Here is a 22,194-nt window from a genome sequence, read left to right on the forward strand (position 1 = left end):
GGGCCCTGGCCCCATGGGCTGTCCTGTGGGACCCTGCCCAGCCAGCTAGGGCTCCATGATAGCTCTGCCCAGCTTGGGCAATAGAAGCAACACAGCCCCAGCCCCAGGTGCAGTCTGCTGGGAAGGACCCAGACCCGGTCTCCCAGCTTGGGCTGGCCCCTCTGCCTCTGCCCTTATCAGCACTAGTAGGCCATCTGGGCTCAGCCACTGGTGTGGCAGGTGGATGGCAGGGGCCATGCCAGCCAGCTCTGGCCATGTTCCCTCCCCTGCTGCTGGATTGGGGATGGGGGGAATGGCTGACAGGGGCCACAGTCCCCCAGTAGTGGGGGGAAGTAAACCCCCTTCCTGCTCCCTTTGCCTCAGGGGTCTATGTGTCTGGCCATGCCCCCACCCCTGCTTGGGCTAGGGAGCAGAGGGGCGCGGCTAGCCCTGCTGTCTGGAGCAGAGAGCACAGCCCCACCCAGGGCTGCAACTTAAATCAGGAAGGGCTCTGGGATAGAAGTTGCATAAACCGGTTTGAAACAAATCAGTTGTCTGATGCTAGATTCAACCAGGTTTATCTTAAACCAGCTTCAACCATTTTGATATTGGTTTATGTGCACTGAACTTATGTTCTGTTCCAGGTTTAAGCCATTATCTGCTCACTTAAACTGGTTTATGTGTAACTGCTGTTCCCTAGCCCTGTTGTATTATGGATTTGAACTGGCTTCTGTTCACTTATACCAGTTTCTGTGTAATTTCGTCCCTAACCTATGTTTGCTTGGAATTGCTACTGGCATCCAGGAGACTATTCCACCCTTCTCCCTTGTCATCTGTATGAAACCACAGGGTCTTTTTGTTTACCACTTTTTTGTCTTTGCAAGTGGGAAGCAGGGCTAGCAGCTGCTTCCTTCCTCTTTCCTCACAACTGGGCATGGTGTACTTTTCTTTGGGTGTTAGGGTACTTGCTGGTACCCATCCCAGAGCCTTCCTAGGAAGCCAGTAACCTACGCTTACATGTGATAACAATGTGGTAATCTTTACTTGCTTTAGATTTTTTCAGGTAAATCAGAATAATTTGCATTATCTATATATGCAAAAGGCACGAACAGAATTTTGTGTGGACGATATCTTTTATTGGACCAACTGTGCAGTTGGGAGGGATATGGATAAGCTTTCAGGTACCCTGAGGAAAGGAGTTTGGTACCTGGAAGCATATCCATATCCCTCCCAACTACACAGTTGGTCCAATAAAAGATATTGGCCCTGAAAGTCCTTGTCCCTTACATTTTTCCTGGACCGTCGTGGCTACATCACCCCAGTATGATTGGTTTAGACATTAATGCCATGCATATCACTATTGTATTTGAAGGGCTTACACCATAAGAATGTTTTACTGGTTCTGGTTTGTTTCCTTTTAGCTTGAAGTTAAATATAAAAGCAGTGATCCCAGTGAGGGCCCAGAACTGCAACCCTTACTAATATTGAATAGCTCTTGGGACTACTGTGAATAGATTAGGACTACTCAGCCTGCATGAGGGTCCTAGGATCTATCCACAAATGAGAATCTGTGTAACTATGGGAAACAGTATGTACTGAGGAGCACTGCAGACAATTGCAAAAGGATTTAGATTTTTAATATGCCTAGGTTAACAGATGGCAGATGCAAAGCAATACAGATTAATGTAGAATAAATAATGAATCTTGGAAAAAGAATAAGAGGAAACATCTGCTGAATTGAAACATGATGCATCATATTGACCATGGAGGAGAGTTACTGTGGAAGAATTCTTGAAACCTTCAGGCAAACATGTAGATGCAAAGAAGACAATTTTTATGCGAAGTTGCTTTTTTTAAGAACACAATATATATCTTGGTTGTATAATTGCTACATAAGAGCACATATATTGCTTTACAATTTTAAAATTGCTTTACAGATTTTCACTGCTTTGACATTGAAAAGAAAAGCAGATGGATATTTTACTATTATTTAGTCACTTAGCATCATAGGAAAGCAGGGCTGGAAGGGACATCATGAGGTCCTTTTGTCCAGATCCCTGCTCAAGGCAGGATTATCCTTCACTAAAACTTCTTAGTCAAGTGTCTGTCTAACCTGCTCTTGAAACTTCCCAGGATGGAGGATACGCAACTTCTCTGGGTAGCCTGTCCCAGTGCTTGACCACCTTCATAGTTAGACAGTTCTTCTTAATCTCCAACCTAAATTTCCTCTCCTGAAGTTTGAGGCCATTGCTGCCACTCCTGTTCCCTGTGGCCATGGAGAAAAGGCTGTCTCCATCATCTTTATTATGGCCCTTCAGCTATAAAGACTGTTATCAAGTCCCTCATAGTCTTCTCTTCTCCAGACTAAATACCCCTAGATCTTCAGTCTTTCCTCATAAGTCATGCTACTCAGGCTCCTAATGATTCTTGCTGCTTTCTGCTGGACTGTTTCCAATCTGTCCCCATCTTCCTTGAAGTGTGGGGCCCAGAACTAGATGCAGTACCCCAGATGAGGCCTTACCAGTGCTGAAAAGAGCATAAGAATCATATTCCTTGATTTGCAAGTGATATTCCTGTTAATACACTCTAGTATGCTGTTGGCTTTTTCTGCAACAAGAGCAAACTGTTGGCTCATATTCAGTTTATAGTACACTTTAACCCCCAGGCACTGGCAATATGTAGGGGGTGCACATGGGTGCATGTGCACCCCCTGAGCTTGGCAGTGTACCCCCTGTGAAAAGCCCCACCGATACTGCCGGTGGCAAATGCGGGCACTTGCTGCTTGCCACCTCTCCCCCTCGCTGACAACACTGCTGTCAGCACCTGTGGGCAGTCCCTGATGGGTCAGTGCTTGCCACCTCCCCTCCCTCCCCCGCCCCCCGCTGACACTGCTGTGGCTGCCTGCGGGAGCTCCCCGCTCGCCGTGCCATGGCCCTGCCACCAACCCTGCTGCTGCCTCCTGTGAGCAGTTGCTGTGCCTCCCCCAGCCTCCAGGGGCATGCATCCTTCATGCCCCCAGGTCCTTCTGTGAAGTATTGCAACATAGCCAATCTTTCCCCAGTCTGTATTGGTGCATGCAATTATTCTGTCCCAACTGCAGGACTTTCCAGTTGTTCTTGATAAATCTTATCTAAATGACTGTAGACAATGTCTCCAGTTTATCCAAATCATTCTGGATCCTAGCCTCCAGAGTGTCTGCAACTCCACTCAATTTGGTATCACCACAGACTTGCTAAGCATGCACCTAATTTGTATGGGACAGCTGTCAGGGACCAGATTGTCATTGTGCTAGTCACTGGGTGTGTCTACATGTGCCCCTATGGTGCTGTTGTTACTGCACCATCATTTAGTACTTCCAAAAGTAACAGCCTGTACTGCACTGTGCTGGTGGTGCGTGGTTATTTTTAGCCACTACATCACCATAGCAACACGCTATAGCAAGAAAGCATCATGGTTTGTGCCCACCTATGCTACGCTGCTGTAGTGTATTGCTACAGCGACATAGCGTCTAGTGCAGAAGCGCCCACTGTAAACACACTCCAGTTCTTTCCTTTATTATTTTTACCTGCTGCAGCATCTTGCATATTATCCTTAATATCTGTCATCCATATACCTATTTTTATCAGAGGATGTCAAAAGTATTTACAAATCTGCCCATTTCAAGTACTCAAGTACTTGTGCAACACAAGTCATTATTATTATTATTATGAAGATGTGAAGCCTGGGCCACAGAAATGTAAGAGACTTCCTCAAGATCATACAATAATTTACTGGCAGAACCAGGAATAGAGTCCAGGTAGTGAGATGAGGTTGTGTACGACTGAAAATTTTGACTGGGGCTGTTGATGTGATTCCTTGGCACTTCTGAACAACTAACCATTTTAAAAAAATGCAGTTTCAGTATTTAAAATTTTTAATGGAACTCTGGTTCTGCTTGGCCTCTATTTATCACAAAGTTTTGTGGAGTGTTATTCTACAAGTTGTTTAACAAGGAGCTTTTACAAACTTGTCTCCTTGTATCCTCTGTTAAATGGGCACAGGTGCATGTGCTGTGGTTGGGGAGATAGAGTAGAGGGTTGGGAGCTCCATTTACTGTATTCTGAAGGCAGCAACGAAGAAATTCGCCATAGTGAGTATTTCTCATAAGCCTTCAGGATAAGTTTCTTTTCTAGAAATGATTAAGATTTAGCAATAAACCAAGAGGAGCTTCTTCCATCAAAAGCTAGGAAATTGCTGAAGCCTTTAATAACAGATTTTTTGCAGGGCTGAACCTCTGCAAATGCTGTCCATTGCACCGTCAGTTCAGCATGTATGGTGGGAATTCAAGATTATTCTTCTATTTCTTTTCCTGCTCCAATGTTAAAATTGGAGAATGCACAACAGCCTCAATATTGTACAACTGAGAAAAGTGAAACCGTCTCTTCATCCTTGTTCTGTCTCTAATTTTCATCCTAATTTTCTTAATGTTTTTATTTTTATTTAGTACTGCTTTTGGCTCCCCATGATCTGAATGAAAACTTTACTTCCTTCCCAGAAGCACCTACTATCTAAAAATGAGGATACCTGCTAGACTTCTGTCTCCCTTTTAACCAGTCACATAGGGGGGAACCAATGCAAATATGTATGTTTAAATAAAATTCCATTTGGTTCAGTTGTGCCCAACCTTTTTGCCCCAGGGGCCAGATGGGTAATGCCTCGTACCATTCATGGGCCAGATTCCACTGGTGGACCCAAACTGGCACGTTGGGGTGGGTGTGGTGGGGCCTGATCCAGCTGCATGGAGGGCGGTGGAGTGGCAGCTTGACCCTGATCCAGCTGTGTCAAAGAAGGGGGCTTGACTTAACTCCAGCACAGCCCTGCAGGGAGAAGGGAGCAAAGCTCAGCCCCAATCCAGCCATATGGGGGGAGAGGGCATGGCATGACCTTGCTCTGCAGGGGGAAGGGAGCATAACTAGACAACCCAGTTGTACATGAGGAGTGGGCAACCTGGTCACGTGGAGGGGAAGGGAGCATGATCCAGCTCTAGCCCAGCTGCTTGGGGCTTGGGAATACAGCAGCAAGGGAGGGGTGTCAGATTAATTACCAATGTTCCTCCTCTGCTAAATTTGCCAGCCTGTGGGGAGCCTTGCAGGCTGGATGCCATGACTCCACAGGCTGGATCTGGCCTGCGGGCAGGGGGTTGAGCATCCAAGTTAGTCAATAGGCCTGTGCGAGTTGGCAGCGATCTGATCCAGCTTCAGATCCGGCCACTTCAGATGGCCACGATCTGATCCGGAGCTCTGGACCGGGTTTCCGCTTTGATCCGGCCGAAGTGGCTCCGAAGTTTTGGAGCCGCCTCAGAGATCCGGCCATAGGTTATAATGGGGAATCAATGAAATATCTATGACTTTGTTGTTTCTTGTCTGATTTGGATGAAACTTGCAGGGCTGGTAGCCTCTGCTGTGAGCATGAAACCTGCCAAGTTTCAAGAAGATCAGTGCAGGGGTTTTGGGACAACTGTACCCCAAATTCTTGAAAGCCAAACTCATGTCACGGCTGTGCGTCACACCACAGGGGAGTCAAAACTGCAGGGCTGGTAGCCCTTACTGAGGCCACAAAGCCTGCCAAGTTTCAAGGAGATAGGTGCAGGGGTTCAGGGGAACTGCACCTCAAGCTGCAGACAAGCAAAACTCATGCCATGGGTGGCACTGTGTGTGTTAAGGCGCAGCGGGGTGACAGCTGCAGGGATGGTGGCCTCTGCTGTGACGCCTGCCAGCTGTTGAGGAGATCGGTGTGGGGGGAGTCTGGGGCCCTGCACCCCTAGCTGCTGACAGACAAAACTCGTGCGAAGACTGTGTCCGTGGGGCAGGTGATTGTGTGTATTGATTTTTTTCCTTAGCCTGGTTTTGTAGGTGCTAATTGATGCTCGTTAAGTCGTTATGTAGTAGCTAGGTCCTGTACATGGAGCTGGTCCCCGAGTGAATCATGATTCATTGATTGGTAACTGGTAACACAGTAGCTTAGCAGCCAGGCCTGAAGTAGTGTCTCCCCTCCCTACCCCAAGACAGACACAGTCAGCCCCACAAGCACCCATGGCACCAGTTTTGCTTGTCCGCAGCTTGAGGTGCAGTTCCCCCCAAACCCCTGCACCAATCTTGAAACTCAGCAGGCTTTGTGGCCTCAGCAAGAGCTGCCAACCCTGCAGTTTTTACCTCGCTATATTGTAATGCCTAGACATGACAAGAGCTTTGCTGTCAACAATTTGGGGTATAGTTCCCCCCAAACTCCAGCACTGATCTTCTTGAACCTTGGCAGGCTTCGTCCTCTCTGCAGAGTCCACCACTCCTGAAATTTTCATCCAAATTGGACAAAAAACAACAAAGTCATAGATATTTTATTGTTTCTCCCTTATACCCTATGGCCAGATATCTGAGGCAGCTCCGAAGCACTTGGGAGCTCCGAAATGCTTTGGGAAGCCTAACGAGGCCAGCGCTTCAGCCCGGATGAGCTTGCTTCAGACCCCGAAGCCTCGCACAGCCCTATTAGTTAATCCTAAGAGAATATAACTAAACTAATAAGTATCTGTACAGCACATATGCATATATATGTGCTGTACAGATACTTATTAGTGTAGTTGTATAGCTAAACTACTACAGTGAGAATATATCTCGCTGTATTTCTTGTCACAAATATTAAAAGTGAGGTTTTACTCTCTTTCTGAAGCTTTCAGAAAACTCTTCAAGTGCTAATTTTGCCATTACATTTATGTGTGTGTGTGTGTGTGTGTATACATTTATGTATATATAAATGTAATGGCAAAATTAGCACTTGAAGAGTTTTCTGAAAGCTTCAGAAAGAGAGTAAAACCTCACTTTTAATATTTGTGACAAGAAATACAGTGAGATGTATTTTATTTCTGTACCCAGAAGCAATGTTAATCCATATTTACATGATGAATTATGCAAAAAAAAAAAATGAGATATGGTAGCATGTGTGCAAGGGCATTGCTTTAGAAAATTCACAATGAGGATTTTTGAATGCATAACTCTACTTTCCAATTCAAATTTAAATCTATAATTCTGTTAATATTTGGCTACATTTGGATGAGACATTTTGACCATATGATATCTACACACCTTATAATGTGTTGTGGTATAAGAAGAAAATGGTATGCAAGTTGCCTAGAGTATTACAAAGAAAATATAATTAGAGAACTGTGAAGAAGATTAATTGAACAGGAAGCTACAGTTCCCCTCAGGAGCAGTGTTTGAAGTAGCTTACTTTTATTTATTTATAAAAATAATTTCTTACACCGATTAAATAAAATAGTTGTGAAACTGAAGGTAAACAAACAAACCAACCACTCCTTTCCTCCAACAATACAAAATAGGATGAGCAGGAGGTGAGATATAGTCTTCATCTGTAAAACAAGACAAGCAGGCAAGAGTCTGGTTCAGCACTGGCATCATTGCATCTACCTAGATACCTCATCATTTGTTCTTCCTGGTATTCTCTTTGTGGTTCTGACACATGCCGGTTTCCTGAGGCAGAGACTGATTGTTGCAAATCTGACTTTCCTTGTTCTCGCCTGGGGAAGTCCCGTGTCACCTCTCTGACTTACCTTCCTAGTGCACATCAGGGCTCTATAAGAAGCCCCAGTGCCATAAGTTTCTCTTTCTCCTGAAGACAAAACAAACCAAAAACAATGACCCCCCTCACCCTGCACAAACACACATACAGGCAGTCCTCAGACTTACGATACAATTGGTTCCTGAAAACCGGATCTTAAATTGAAACGTTGCAACTTTGAACCAATTTTCCCATAGGAAACAATGTTATAAATGGGAGATTGGTTCCTGAACCAAGGCCTGATACCCTATTTCACCAAAAATAACCAAGAACTTTGTACTGAATCAATTATAGATGAGTAATATAGCAACATAATGTACTTGTATTGTAAATAGCAATCATCTTGATTTGGAAGGACTTCTCTGAGGTGACTTTGCTGGACTTTTTGAAGGGCTCTTGGTTGGACTTTTTGAAGGGTTCCTGGCTGGAATCTTCTCAGGAGTCTTGGCTGCAGTTTTTTCTGGATTCTTGACTGCTTTCTTAAAGAAAGTGTCCAAGGAAGTTTGGACAGATATTCTCCAGGGAGATGGGTGATGTAGCGAACTTGTTCTCTGGTGTGGTGTGGTGTTGGACCAAGCATCATACAGTCAAAACTGATGCCAGACAGTCAAAACAGGGTGCCAATTTATCAGGGGTGACATGTAGGGGGTGCACATAAACCCCCTGAGCATGGCAGTGCAACCCCTACAAAAAGGCACTGTCGGTGGTTCCTGTGGGCAGTCGCCACTTGTCATCCCTCCCCTGGCTAACACTGCTGGTGGTGTCTGTGGGCAGTCAGCGATCCCTTCTGGCCACCACTGGGTCTGCAGGTGGTTGCCAATCCCTGCAACTCAGCACTCACCACCCTTCCCCCCCACTGCTGACAGCATTGGTGGCATCTACAGGAGCTCCTGCTTACCGCAGCTGCTACACTTCTGCCACTGTCATGCCCCCCCAGCCACTGGGGGCACACATCATTCATGCAGTTTATAAATGTTGTAAATGCCATTCGTTGCAACTGGAAAAGTAAGTCGAGGACTGCCTGTACAACGCACCACTCTCAAGCTTGCAGCTGCCTGTTCCTTCTATGCTCATCAACAACTGATAAACATAGAAATGAAGGTTAGGCTAAAAAATGAGGAATATGATATAAATACATAAGTTGCAAATAAACTTAAGTGAATCTCGTTTGAGTCTTGTTTCTTCATCTTAACAAATGCTTTGAATACTCTTCATGGTATTCACAAATGAAATCAACCAAGATTTACTATATCCAGGGTAACCAGCCATTTGGTACAGGGAAGAAAAATAAGTCCCATTTGAAAAATGGAAGTGGGAGGAAAGAGTCAGATGTAGTAAGTCAAACTTTGCTTAGTGATTACATCATAAACTAAATAGCTTAGAAAAGAGTACTGTAACTTTGGAAGACTGCAGTGCATTACAAACACTATCACATGGAAGTTGTATTCTGACAGAAATACTAGAATGAGGAAGATGTTTTAGATCCTCCTGAGAATTGTGGAATTTTCATTGGAAAGCATTATTTGAAATTCCTTAAAATGTATGTTAAAGGTAGGAATTTTCATGGGTCACTACAGACTTCAGCAAAACCCTAATAAAATACAATTTCCATAAAATACCATGATATTCTATATTATTGTTTATTTTTGTGACTTATTGGCAGCTGAAACCTAATAATTAAACCATCTTTACTTTATATTTTCATTTATAGTTCTTGCCAGATGTGAATCTTAACATGCATTATACCTTGAGTGGTCTTTTCCACTTCTTTCTTTGAGTCCAGTTAAAAAGAAAAACATTTAAATTGGCATTAAACACTATACTTATTAAATATTTGCAAAGGGTTAACTAAAAAAATAAGTTAAAGAAACTCTAAATGCTAAGGCCACTGTAACAGGGGGTCTTCTCAGGGCCGATTTCCCAGTGGCCTGCCCACCTGTCTCTGGGCTAACTGCCTGCCTTCTCACCTGCCACACCTTGTTGTTAATTAATTAATTGATGTTAATTAAGCAGAAGGCTGCCCATTTCTTGCCCTGATGCCAGGGGGCGCTATCTGTGGCTCCGTTCCTCCCCTACACTGCAGCCCAAGCCTCGCAGATGGCATCCAGATGTTACCAACATCACCGGGCCCACACTGGGCCCCAGAATCCTACTAGTTGAATCCCACTTAGATCCCCCCATTCAAGCAGCCTATTCTGCCTTCATTCCCAGCTGCCTAGCTCCCTGAGTTGCTCCCCCTTACAGGTGTGGTCCCCCCGGGACCTTTGACTCTACTGGCCCTGGCACACCTCCAGGCCAGTCGGAACCCCAAGTGTGCAGCCCTTGGGCATTCCTCATGGTGGGTCCCTGGCCCTTTGACCCTTCCGGTCCTGGCCCCAGCATGGACCAGTCAGGGGATGTTCAGACAGGTTCCTGAGTCTGTGGCCTCACGCTCTTTTTGGGGTCCACCTTCCAGACCCTACAAGGGGGTAACCCACCTGGTTGTGGGAGCTGGGGTTAAGGTGCCCCGACCTGCCCTTCACCAGGGTAGTAACTGGCCTGGCATTTCCTGGGGGCTCCCACACCAGTGAGAGCCCCACCAGGCCACCCACTCCCGGCAGGGTGCAGTTTTAGGTCATGCCCAGGACCAGGAGCCTCCTGACCATCCCCTACAGCTCCTCCCTTACCTCCAGATGATACCTGCAGGCAGGTGATGTTGTTGCCTAGCCTTCCAGCAGCAAAATGCCCTGTTTATATGGGCAGCCCTGAATCTAAAATGACTGCCCTAATCAGGCACCTGCTGCCTGCTGTCTTCAGGCCCTTAAAGTGGCAGGCACAAACGGTGCCCTGCCACAGCCATGCAACATAAATTTAGGCCATTTCATTTTTAAATAGTAAAATATGTAACATTAGAGACTGTGTCTGACCCATGGTAATAACGGTGTATGCTTTGTTAAAAAATTGGACCTGTTTTTAGCATGTTATGCACATAATGTTCAACAAGTACATATAAATGCACGTGTGTATGTATGGTGGTGAAAAATTGCAGAATAAGGATATATATTCATCACACAGCTTTAGGAATGTTACTTGCCATGCTAGTGCTGGATCTACTTTTCACATTCCTGACTAGTGAGGGTTTTTAAAATACCATCATTAAAAAAAATCTGTTTGCCATACCAAATATAGGTTAAATACAAAATCTGCTTGCCCTCTCTCCACTAGATCAACTAATATCTTTAACTAAAATGAAAGGAAATCTTAAAATATTTTTTAAATGTTTCTTATATTCTGGCTTATTTTATATATGATGTTTAAGGTTTTGGGATACAAGGGATAAAAAGGGAGTTTCTCAAAACATTCTGCAAACAAGGCCCACAATGTCCCAAGGGTATCTAATGAGTATCATTTCAATTTTACACATGGAAAATGGGAATCCAAGGCACCATAAGAGTAAGCAAGTTGTCCAAAAGTCCTGTAGTTGTTCAGTTGCAGAGCTGGGGACAGAATCCAAGAATTTTGATTCTTGGTCCACTGCTTTAAACATGATACAATATGTTCTAAGAACAATCAGGTGAGATGCCAAAATATTTCTATATTGATGCCTTTTGCCTCATTTGAAATAAGCTAATTGTGCGTTGAATAGATGTGAGTCAGTTGTATCTGCATAAGGATCTAGGGAGCTGTTAGCAAACAAAATAGCTGACACATGGATATGGCATTTTTATGCCTTTGTTTTATTGCTGCTTTCCTGAAACGTGGCATTAAAGTGTACTTATATTTGATAAATTCTAAAAATGCAATGACTATCTGTAAAAGCAAAAATACTCCTCACCTCCACCCTCTTATATGGCCACATTCACATCTATGGTTGCAGTACTACTTTGTATCTTGTAACAGAGAATTCCTGCTTAGGATCTTGCAAGATCACACCTTTTATCCTGCTAATTTATACTTTGTTTGTTATGTGGCTTTCAAAGGAAAAAAACTTACCAGACATTTAAAAAATATGCATATTTTTGGGAAGGAGCAAAAGTACTACATAGAAATATACATTACTTGTTTTATACCTTCTGTGATTTTCCATTATTGAATTGTATGTTTATATACTTGTAATTAATACGCTCCATTATACTCCTAAATTTGGAAGGCACTGTAGTCTAGCAAAAGGGCATTAGATTGGGATGAAAGATGCCAGCGTATAGTTATTGGCTTTGCCCTGACATGCTGTGTGACCTAGTAGTTCTGCTGTGCCTTTTTCGCTCCTCAGACATTTTCTACTGTTTTTATAGCGTAAGTTCTTTAGGGCAAGGACTCTTTCATATGTGCGTATGGGACCTAGCACAACATGGTCCTACACACAACAATAATACAGATAATTAAATATACTAGTGCTAAGCATAGCGAACCACATGATTTTTGCATGTTTGAGAGGAAATTGCTGCTTACTGTTTTGTAAAATCTGCTGATATGTGTATAAGTGAGTTTACAAGACACACAGGCTAGGTATAGAAATTACACATAAACTGGTATAAGTGATTGGAAACCCAATTTAAACATGTAACAGAACAGAAGCTCAGTGCACATAGACTGGTTTACAAATGGTGGAACCCAGTCTAAGATAGACGTGGAGGGATGTAGTATCAGATTTAATCGATTTAGATTAGACCTGTCTATTGAACGTTTACGTCCTGACAATCACCTCCTGACTCAATATAGATCACTGTCCTCCAGCATCCCAGGATCTTTCGTGGGACCCTGCTAACCCCTCCTCGCAGGGAAGGTGGGTTAGCCTTTGCCCATGATTATCCTGCTCCAGCTGAGTGCTGGGCTGGTCCTGCCCTTGGGTTGTCACAGAGCTGAGCCAGAAAAGTCTGTGCTCCCCAGTCCTGAGTCCTGCCTTTGTCTGTCAGCCGGGGGGGGCCGAGTGGAGCTTACATCCCCACCCTGCCGACCCCACCTCCCCAGCCAGCGCAGCTGGGGGGGAGACACAGCAGGGGCTTACCCTCTCCCCGCTGACTGGCCCAGCTTGGCTTCTTTTCTCACCCTTGCCCCCGACCTGCTGTGAAGGGGGGAAGATGCCCCCCCCCCCCCCCCCCAGACTCAGCCAGTGGGAGGCACTGCTCAGTGGGGGACTCTGCTCCCCGCACCATTTCTGGTACATCAAAGAGCTGTGCGGCTCTGAGCTGAGCTGCAGCTCATGCCTGCAGCTGTCAAGTGGTTGGAAGGAGTTGGAGGAGTAGAGACCCCTGTGTAGGCCATTCTGGCTGGGTCTGGGAGGAGTCAGGCCTGGTCCATGTGGTGCGGGGCTTCAGTTCCCAGCGTGGCAGACAGCTTCACAGCTTGAGCCATGGCTCCTATCTGCAGTTGTAAGGCAGTCGGGGTGTGGGGGAAAGCAGGGCTCCCCACCAACACCCAGCCAAGGAGTCTGCATGATGGAGGGCTCTGCTCCCTCAACCCCCACCCGACTGCCTTACAGCTGTAAACAGGAACTGTGGCTTGGCTTAGAGCCACACAGCTGTCCACTGCGCTGGGCACTGCATGTGGAGGAGAGTGGAGTCCCCTGCCACATGGATCCATCTTGCCCCCCTCTCCCCCTGACTTGAGCCAACAAGCTGGGGGTGGGGAGGGCACACAGTGGGGAGCTCTGCCCCCAGTTCCCACCTGGCAGACAGCTGCTTGGCCCTGGCCCCAGTCCCAGCCCCGGCTCTGTCTCCGCCAGACCTTAGCCAGCATATGGAGGAGGCACACAGCGAGGGACTCCATTCCTCCCCAGCTGCTGCTGGGCTCGGCAGTTTCCGGCACCTTGCTGTGAGGCGTTCTGGGGCGCCCACAGCCCGCTGGCCTCTGCCATCGCAAGCCATCTCTGTGTCCCAACCCCCAAGGGGTGAAGGTGAGCTCTGTTTGCTCCTGAACTAATCTAGGGCACTTAGAAAAAGAGAGCATGAATCCATCTTGGGCTTTTTGAACCTCTGTAGCTGGCCACAGTAGTAGATATCAGCATTTTAAAAGAATTAGTCAGTGTAGTCAGGCATTTTAAAATAATTAAATTGTACTCCTCTGAACCACACTGTGCACAAATACTATGGAAATTTTAATATTCCAGGTTGGTTTATATTGTGATAGTACCTAATGGCCTCACTTAGCTGGGCACTGTGCAAACATACAGCAAATAGCAACCATCTGCCCTAGAAAGTCAAGTATACACAGAATTTTTTCTCTAGATTTTCTGCAGTAACATACTAAATTTCTCAAGCAAAGGACCAAATTAAATAGCAGGGTATTAAAACAGTATTCTATTGTTACTGACAGACATCAATATAACACAGCTGTACATCCAGTATGTGATGTCTATTTAAGTAAAGGGGCAGAGGAAGCCCATGCCTTTCAGCCTTCCTCAGTACTAGGATCCTAATATGTTTGCAGTAAGGAGGTCTTTGACTTTAAGGGTTACTGTTCAAATATGTCCTGAAAGTGCAAAAATGTATGCACTTTTTTAGCAAAAACATGTTTCAGCTGTGAGAGCTTGCTACTAAGATGCTCTGCCTTTATTTCTTTCAGGACTTCTAGTTTGGATAGTAATCAAAAGAGTTCCAGACAAAGGCATGCTGCACAGTGGGGAGTGCTAAGCTGTTAGGACTGTGTAGATGGTGACTATTCATTCTGACTGCAAGTGCAGATTGCCATTTAAACATGTAATGTGCACTCAACAGTCATTACCGTGTGAGGAAGTATCCAGCTGTGTTCGACAGTATTTTGACATCTGTGTACCTATGGCTAGCCTTAGAAAAAGCATATTGCTAGTAGCTTATGTGTATTTGAATCTATTTCTGCTTTATTTTCTCACTAGTCAGATCTTGGGTTATTTATAATACTTCTCAGTAAATTAAAGAAATTGCTAAGTATAAGTTGGTTTCTGTTCAACAGTGCATTGATTAAAAATGTTCTTCTGTTGTGTGTTGTTACCTAACCTTCCCCTAGCTTACAAAAATGATTTACTGGAGCCCTATGTCCCTAGATAATTCTTGTGCTCTTTAGCATCAGCACACCATACGTTCTCCTTTGGTGTCTGTTCTTTTGACTGCTGTAGGAAACCATAACCTGGTAGATGTTAAAAAAAATCTTTTTAAAAGAAGGTTTAACTTAAAAGCGAAATATAAAGATCAGTAGATAAAAAAAAGAGAGAGAGAGAGATATTAGCTTTGCTTTTTTGTGAATATGTTTTTGTTAGGCTGGTTTGCTGAAGCAGGCAGGGTGCTGAAAGGAGAGTGTTTTACAGGTGCCTGCTCACAAGAAGAAAACAGACCTGTCAGAGACTCAGAAGGAGAATATGGAGTGCAAACATGTGAGCATGATCACTTCTTGAGTTCACTGCCTTGGTTTTGTGGTTGGTGGATTGCTTGAATGTAGGAGGTTTTTCTTTGTCATTGTTGTGGGTTGTGGTTTGAAGAAGCATATTAAGCCTCCGGTGTCAAGGGAGTATTTTAAAATGTTTACTTTGGGTTCAGAATTGGGCCTAAATTGACTTGACTGAAGTTGTAGCATTCAAACTATAGTCACAGGAAAGAAGTCCCTAAAAAGTTGTCCCAGCATTAACTGAGGTAGAGAAGAGATAGGTGCATTCACCAACTCCTAGATGTTAGGCTATCTTTAAAATTCACCTTGGGCGTCCCAAATAGGTCAGTGAATATTTTTAAAATATCATAGCACACCAATTCTATTACTATATGCCCAAGTGGTAAATTGTCAAATATTATGTTAAATTAGGGAATAGACATTTTAAAATGTAATCCATGTGGCACATTCATTTTCTTGTAATTTGATATTGTTTTGTAGCCTTTGAAATATCTTTAGAGTGGACTGCAGGCTAAAGTTTGTGAACAATTGTTTGCTTATTTTAATTTAAATTCACGTGCATTTTTCATATACATCTGTAGCATAACCTTCAATGTCTCTTTCTTAATAGCTAAATAAATTTATATTTAATTATGTTTCATAATACTTTGAGTCCCCCATGTGCACGTTAAAAAATGGCCCTTCAGCTTGCTATTCTGAATTTAAAATAGTGGTTCGGTTTTAAAACGAACTAACATCGAGCTGCTGAGATTCATATAATCTTTCCCTTCCACACTTAGACACATGGAAGCATTCTGTGTTGTCCATGTGAGTTTGGGGGTGGGAGATATTCTTCATCCCATGAGCTTAGGAGAACAGTAGTCCTCAGACAGGGGTGTGCTAACCTCTGCTATCTTCTCACATTGGGAAGAGAGGTGGCAAGATAACATAGCAGTGAGAATGTAAGAATCTGAATTTTGCGTTGCCATTTAGCTGTTGGTGATTTTCTCCCTGTAACACTATCCATCACTGAGCTGTGATTTTCAACCAGGTGCCATGAAAACCTTTTAAGGGTGCCATTCAGTGTTAGCATTGTATAGACACCTATATATGTTTTACAAGATAAACCTAGAGGCCATGTTCACGTGAGCAGGAATGTGTGGTTTGCAGCTCCTCAAAGCATTTTGAAGCATTTCAAAACACACATGGTACATGTGGATCCATTCGCCACAGTGTGGTGGCAAAATTAGATACTGAGAAATCCTGGTATCTAAAAAAAAACACAGAAAAAAAAGTAGGGTTGTGCACATGGCTGCAGCCTACGCTGCCTGAAACCAGAGCCCGGCCAGCCAGAGCCACCCTCCAGCTGCTGACCAGGCTCCATACATGTGGATTGCCACCGCTGCAGCCCCAGGAGGCCCCCGGAACCCCTGGTAAGGCTGCTGGGGCCACCCCAGGTGCTGGCCTCAGCCTTCCCCACCCTACCTGGGGCAATTTGCCATGCACCAGAGTGCACATACAGGGACATTCCCCAGGGACAAGAAACAGTGGCACAACTGTGCCCCACTGCTCTTCGCCCCAGGGAAATGCACATGCGCACTCCCTGGACTCAGATTTCAATTAGGAAGCCAGAGTGTCAAAAACATTCTGACCTGTTGTGGTCTGTCCAACTTCTGTGCAAGAGAAGAATTGCTCTATTATTTTTTCCATTGTTCAAACATGAATAAAAGCTAAGACCTGGCATTTTCAGATGTTGCCTTAAATCCAATGAGGGTTGCCTTGAGTCTAAAATGATTGAGACCTATAGCTCCAGAGCAGGCGTGGGCAAAATACGGCATGCAGGTTGGATCCAGCCCACCAGGTGATTTCATCCGGCCTGCAGGCAGGTGCCCACTAAGTAATTGTATCCTGCCCAGTCCCTGGCTGCCCCTGCTGCACTCAGAACAGGGCCAAGCCCTCTCACTCCCACTCCCACTGAAGCAGTGCACTGCACTCCCACCCTTGTGCATGGAAGGGCCCTGGCCCCAGCCCTGGCCAGCACACAGCTTTTTAGCGAAATCACTCTGGCCACCACGCGAGGAACTGCTTAGCTGCCCCAGCCTCCAGTAGTTCTTCATATCCCTGTTGCAGCTCTCCCTGTTGCAGCAGGTAAGGAAGCGGGAGTTGGTGGAGAGAAGCTGCAGCTGGGTGGGAGTGTGGGGCTTGGGCCAGTGTGAGTGTGGAGTCCATGCCCAGCAGGGAAGTGGGAGCATGGAGCCTGGGTTGGCCCTGTTCCATTACTTGGGGCTTCACACAGCTCACATGAAGTTCCCAGGACTTGCATGCTATGGGGGAGCCTTGCACAATGGAGCTGGTGGCCTTCCCCACTTCCTGCCGCCATATGCAGATCCTGGGACTCTGCCAGAAGTGGCGGGAAGCCCCATGTGATGGAGCCAGGCTGGCTCGGCACCATTCTGCTTCTCAGTGGAGTCCCAGGAGCTGCATGTGGCAGCAGAGAGTTGGGCCAGGCTGCTGGCTCCATCATGTCAGGCTCGCTCCCTCCATCCCCCACAGGGCATGGGTCTGGCTGAGTCCCAAGAGCTGTATGTGAGCAATAGGGTGCAGGGGTGCAGGGCGTGCGTGATGGAGCTGGTGGCCTGGCTCCACTTTCTGCCACAATGAGCAGCTATCTGTAGTAGTAAAATGGCTACTTGTAGTAGTAAAACACTTCAGTAATATTTGAGTAATTTTTATGCAGCTGTAAAGGCCTACTTACTAAATATTTTTAGCAATTCTTTGTTATTCAGAAAGATTTGCAACAGGCTTGTTAAAATGTGTTGAAGATCTTGTAACTGCAAATCTAGTTTTCTTATGCCAAAATGCATATATCAGGTGTTGTATTATGAATGGAAATATCTGAGCATCAACTCATTATAACTTTTACTTCTGCCCCAACAATTTCTCATTCTGTTGTTGCTGCTTCACATTTTAGTTTAACCTTAATTACCAACTAAACATCATCCTTTGGCTTACTGAAAAATAGGGTATGGCAGCACTGCAGAAATTCATAACATTTGACTATAACTGTCCAATGTAGCTTCTATAATGATCAAGGCCATATAGTGACCATTCTCATCTGTTGTAGATACTTAATTTAAGAATTATAAAAAAAAAAAGTGATAATAAGCATTTGAAATATAGGAGAAAAGAACTGATTGCTTTCAAGTGTCAATTCATTTTGTGGGCACTGAAATTGTGCCAGCTGCCACTTAACTTCAGGGGAGAAGGAGAGTGTACTGTCAGCAGTGACTAATGATGCCTTTTTTATGACCAAAAGTTTTTTCTTCATCAGTAGAGTAGGTTGTTGAAATAATAAAATAGATATTGTCCAACTCTTACTTTATTTTTTATGTCTGGTTGGATGTTAGTTTGAACTGCTGTTGAGTAAAATATGCAGCAAATGAATTTCATTGTGCTTATTTGATATAGTTCACACTCCATTAATATTCTCATAGAAAGCACATTACTCTGTAACTTTATTTTCCTGTACTTGTGGGATGACTTTGGTACATTGTACTGTGACAGTAGATGTATTTAGAATATAAAAAAGGTTTTAGATGAGGTCAGTGCAGTGGGACAGATTCCACAATGCCACTTTCACCCAACCCTATTGATAGCAAAAGGCAATGTACAGACACTGATTTTCTCCTGGGAGAGTCATTGCTCTCCCAGGAGGAACTACTATTGTACAGATGTTTGTGTTTTTTCATCGAAAGCAAAAATGGCCACTCTGTGAGAAAAATATCCTGGCAACAACCAGGATTAAATCACTGCTGTGAGTTTCTCCTGGGAGATTGAATGTCTGTTTAGGTTTTCCTCGATTTATGCTGTACATACATTCCCGGAGAATGGCAAATAAATCGAATTTGCATAAAGCGTACCCACTTTACAATGTAACAAATAGGAATAGGTTCCCATGGTGGTGATGGAGGGAGTGAGGCTGGGACTAGGAAAGGGGCTCGGGGAGGGATGCCACTCCTGGGGCTACACAAGGCAGCAAAACAGAGGGAACAGATCAGCACTCACCCCAGCCCCAGCTGCAGCAGCCCCAGGAGCAGCTGGCGCCAGCTGCCTGCAGTCGCTGGGCTGCACAGTGCTCCACCTGTCCCCACTCACCTCTGCTCCTGTGCTGTGCCCTGGTGCAGGGGCCGCTGCAGCCGGGGCTGGGGTGCGTGCTGCACCCGGCACCTCCTGGGGTTCCACTTGTCCGCACTCACCCCAACCCGGGCTGAAGCAGCCCCAGGAGCAGCCAACACAAGCTGCCTGCACTACGGCACGGTGCAGCCCAGGCACTGGGGGACAGGTGGAGCAAGGTGCAGCCCAGAGGCTGCAGGTTGCTAGCGCCGGCCACTCCTGGGAGCCATGCAGCCATGGCTGGGGTGAGTGCGGCCATGGCCCTTTCCCCTCTCCCCACAGACTTACCTGCTTGGGTGGGGGGCTCATCTATGCTGATCTCATAAGAGCAAATTTACCTCACATGTAACAAATTATGGGTCTAAATATTCTCATTGCATAAGAGCGAATTCACATATAAAGAACCCACATAAATTAAGGGAAACATGTATGTGTTCTGTTCTGAAAGAAGCCACAGAACAGTCCTCCAGCACCCTACAGAGTCATCCAGCATACCCAGGGAGACAGTATATCACTCACTGGATTCTCCTTCTCCAGCTGAGCAGGGAGCAACACAAACCCCTTTCACAATCTCTACATTGTGCTGCAGGGAGACACAGGCTGACCCTGAGCGGTCTGAGTCAACCAATCAGGACTTCCCTGATTGTCTGGAGGCTGGAGGGAAGGAGCCTGCAGAGCACATAGAGATGCTTGCAAAGGGGCACCCTTGCTGCACAGCCTCAGCACTGCAACCTCTCTATTCTTCAGGAGCTCAACATTCAAATGTCTCCTCAGGCATCTCTGAGTAAATACTTCTACCAGGGAAAAAAAGCAGGGAGAATTCTCCCAAATCATTTGAACTCATGTACATAGCCTTAGTCTTCATGTTTTAAAGTCAGTAGTTTTTATGTGTATAACTGTAAAGAGAAGGCTGAAAGGGTATCTGGTGGCCATTTACAAACTCACCAGGGGGGACCAGCAGGAATTGGGGGAGGCTCTGTTCCCCCGGGCACCACTGGGGGTTGCTAGGAATAACGGCCACAAATTGTTAGAGAGAAGGTTAGCCTGGACATTGGGAGACATTACTTTACAGTTAGGGCTGCCAGGCTCTGGAATGGGCTCCCAACCAAGGTGGTACTCTCTCCTACCTTGGGGGTTTTCAAGAGGAGGCTGAACAGATATTTGGCTGGAGTGATATGATCCCAGCACACGTTCCTGCTGGGGCGGGGGGTTGGACCTGATGATCTGTTTAGGTCCCTTCTGACCCTAAGTACTATGATACTATGAACTGACAGCAGAATTTGTCCTGTTATATAGAGACTTTTCTTAAGGATATTTGTGCTGCGCATGCTAGTGACACAATAGTAGTTATTTGGAACTGAATGTATCCATTTGTTCCTTAGTTAGGATGAATTACATAGAATGTAAAATAACCTCATCTATAGCACCAAAATATAAATGTGTTGTTTTCATTTTTCAGATCTTCCTATATCAGGTTATTTTGTGCCTTGAACACAACACTGCTCTTGGTTATTCATATTTAGAATTTTCATTATTTTGCACAGTAATTTTCACAGTCATTTTCTGATTATTAGGTTATGGTCTGTATTCATGGTGAGAGAGTAGCAATCTTCTGATATACACCCCTTCCCCACTAAATTAAAAAAACAACATGGCATAAACAAAAAAAATGCTGAAAAGAAAAAAATGTATGAATACAAAAATGACTAATTGTTAAAGAAAATAGTATTCTTTTAATGTAAATGAATGTACAAGTTTGCAGGAATGCTACTTAAGCTCATTAATGTATGACCAAACTGAAACAATAAGTGTTTGCAGATTCTACTGAGGACAATAGGAATTCCAGGCTGAGCATTGTTGAAAATCTTATCTGACTGCCTATGATCCATGGACATCCTCACTTTTGTAGGGGTGAATGAATTAGATAATCCAGTTCACTTCCAAAGGATCTTATCATAAGGATTTGCAAAAGAGTAGGATGGGCTCAGTTTGTGGTGTCTGTGATTTTCTCCAGAATTTGTCAAAATAAAGATAGGGAGCAGAACAAAGCACGCTCCTCAGCTAGAACAAGCCCTTGTTTTCAGGTCTCGTTAGATAAACAAACTATTATTTTTTGTCTTCTGCTTGTAGGTGTCCACAGTATTTGGACCTGAAAAAAAATGTTTGCATTCGAAAGTTTGTCTAACTCTTTCCCAGCTATGCAGTTGGTCCAGTAAAAGATATCACCCTAAAAATTCCTTGCCTCTTGCAAGTTATTTGCCTAGTTCCTTAAAGGAGCATGCCACTCTGGGGGAGGGAATTTATAATAAATAAACAAATTCCGCTATCACATTGCCCACCAGGCAGTATTACAATTGTTGTGGCTCTGATTAGATTCTAATTACATCCATGCAACGTACCTCTAAAACACTACCAGTCTGACTTGGTTGCATTTTGCATTATTTTATAAATAAGTAAATTATTTCAGGAAGTTTGACAGTGAAGGTTCAGGGTTTTTGTACCTATGGGGAAAATACTTTTTTTTTTCTACATTACCTATGGCACATAGCACATACCCATTTTCACAGGAGGCTATGGTGCTGGAAATTGCTTATACAGAATACAGACCTTGTATAAACTTAAACTTTATATTTCAAATGGGTTTCGTTTGGATAAGCTCTTAAGTACATTTTTTACAGCAAGTTGAAGATTCCACAAGTTCAGCAGTTTGATTTATAGCCTCATTTCCTAATAAAAAGATCTTTATAAATATGTTTTTTTCAGGGGGGAAAAAAAGCAGAAATTAAACCTATCATAGTTCTGGATTTATTTTTAATGTTATTGATAAGAGATTGGTTGTTGTTGGTGTCTTATTTAATTGGTTATTTTAAGGAGTTTTCTAATGAACTCTTCCCATATTGCTGAGTGTCTACATGTTGCCCTACAGTGATGTAGCGATGCACTCTGACTCTGTACAGCGCACTACGGTAACATAGCAATTTCATGTGTCTACATGTGATCACTAGCTATTTTGCCGTAGTGGTGCATGCTCCAAATATAGTGTGCCACTATGGCAACATAGCAGTGAAATTTACCTGTATGAATATGAAGTATTTTAAAAATTGTAATTTAAGCAGAATT

General features: G+C 44.4%; 1 long non-coding RNA gene across 3 annotated transcripts in view; it reads right to left on the reverse strand.

Moving 5' to 3' along the window:
* The window catches only part of LOC109285791 (uncharacterized), a 167,043-nt gene that overhangs the window by 60,364 nt on the left and 84,485 nt on the right, over nt 1–22,194 (reverse strand). For 2 of the 3 annotated variants that reach the window (XR_009462674.1, XR_009462678.1), the window contains one exon: nt 7,220–7,378. The exons of the other annotated variant lie outside the window; for it this stretch is intronic. This is a non-coding gene — a long non-coding RNA (uncharacterized LOC109285791). Of the gene's footprint in view, nt 1–7,219; nt 7,379–22,194 lie in introns of those variants that run through there. 3 annotated transcript variants of the gene reach the window in all.

This window comes from Alligator mississippiensis, chromosome 5 (assembly GCF_030867095.1).
Source record: "Alligator mississippiensis isolate rAllMis1 chromosome 5, rAllMis1, whole genome shotgun sequence".
NCBI classification, from domain to species: domain Eukaryota; kingdom Metazoa; phylum Chordata; order Crocodylia; family Alligatoridae; genus Alligator; species Alligator mississippiensis.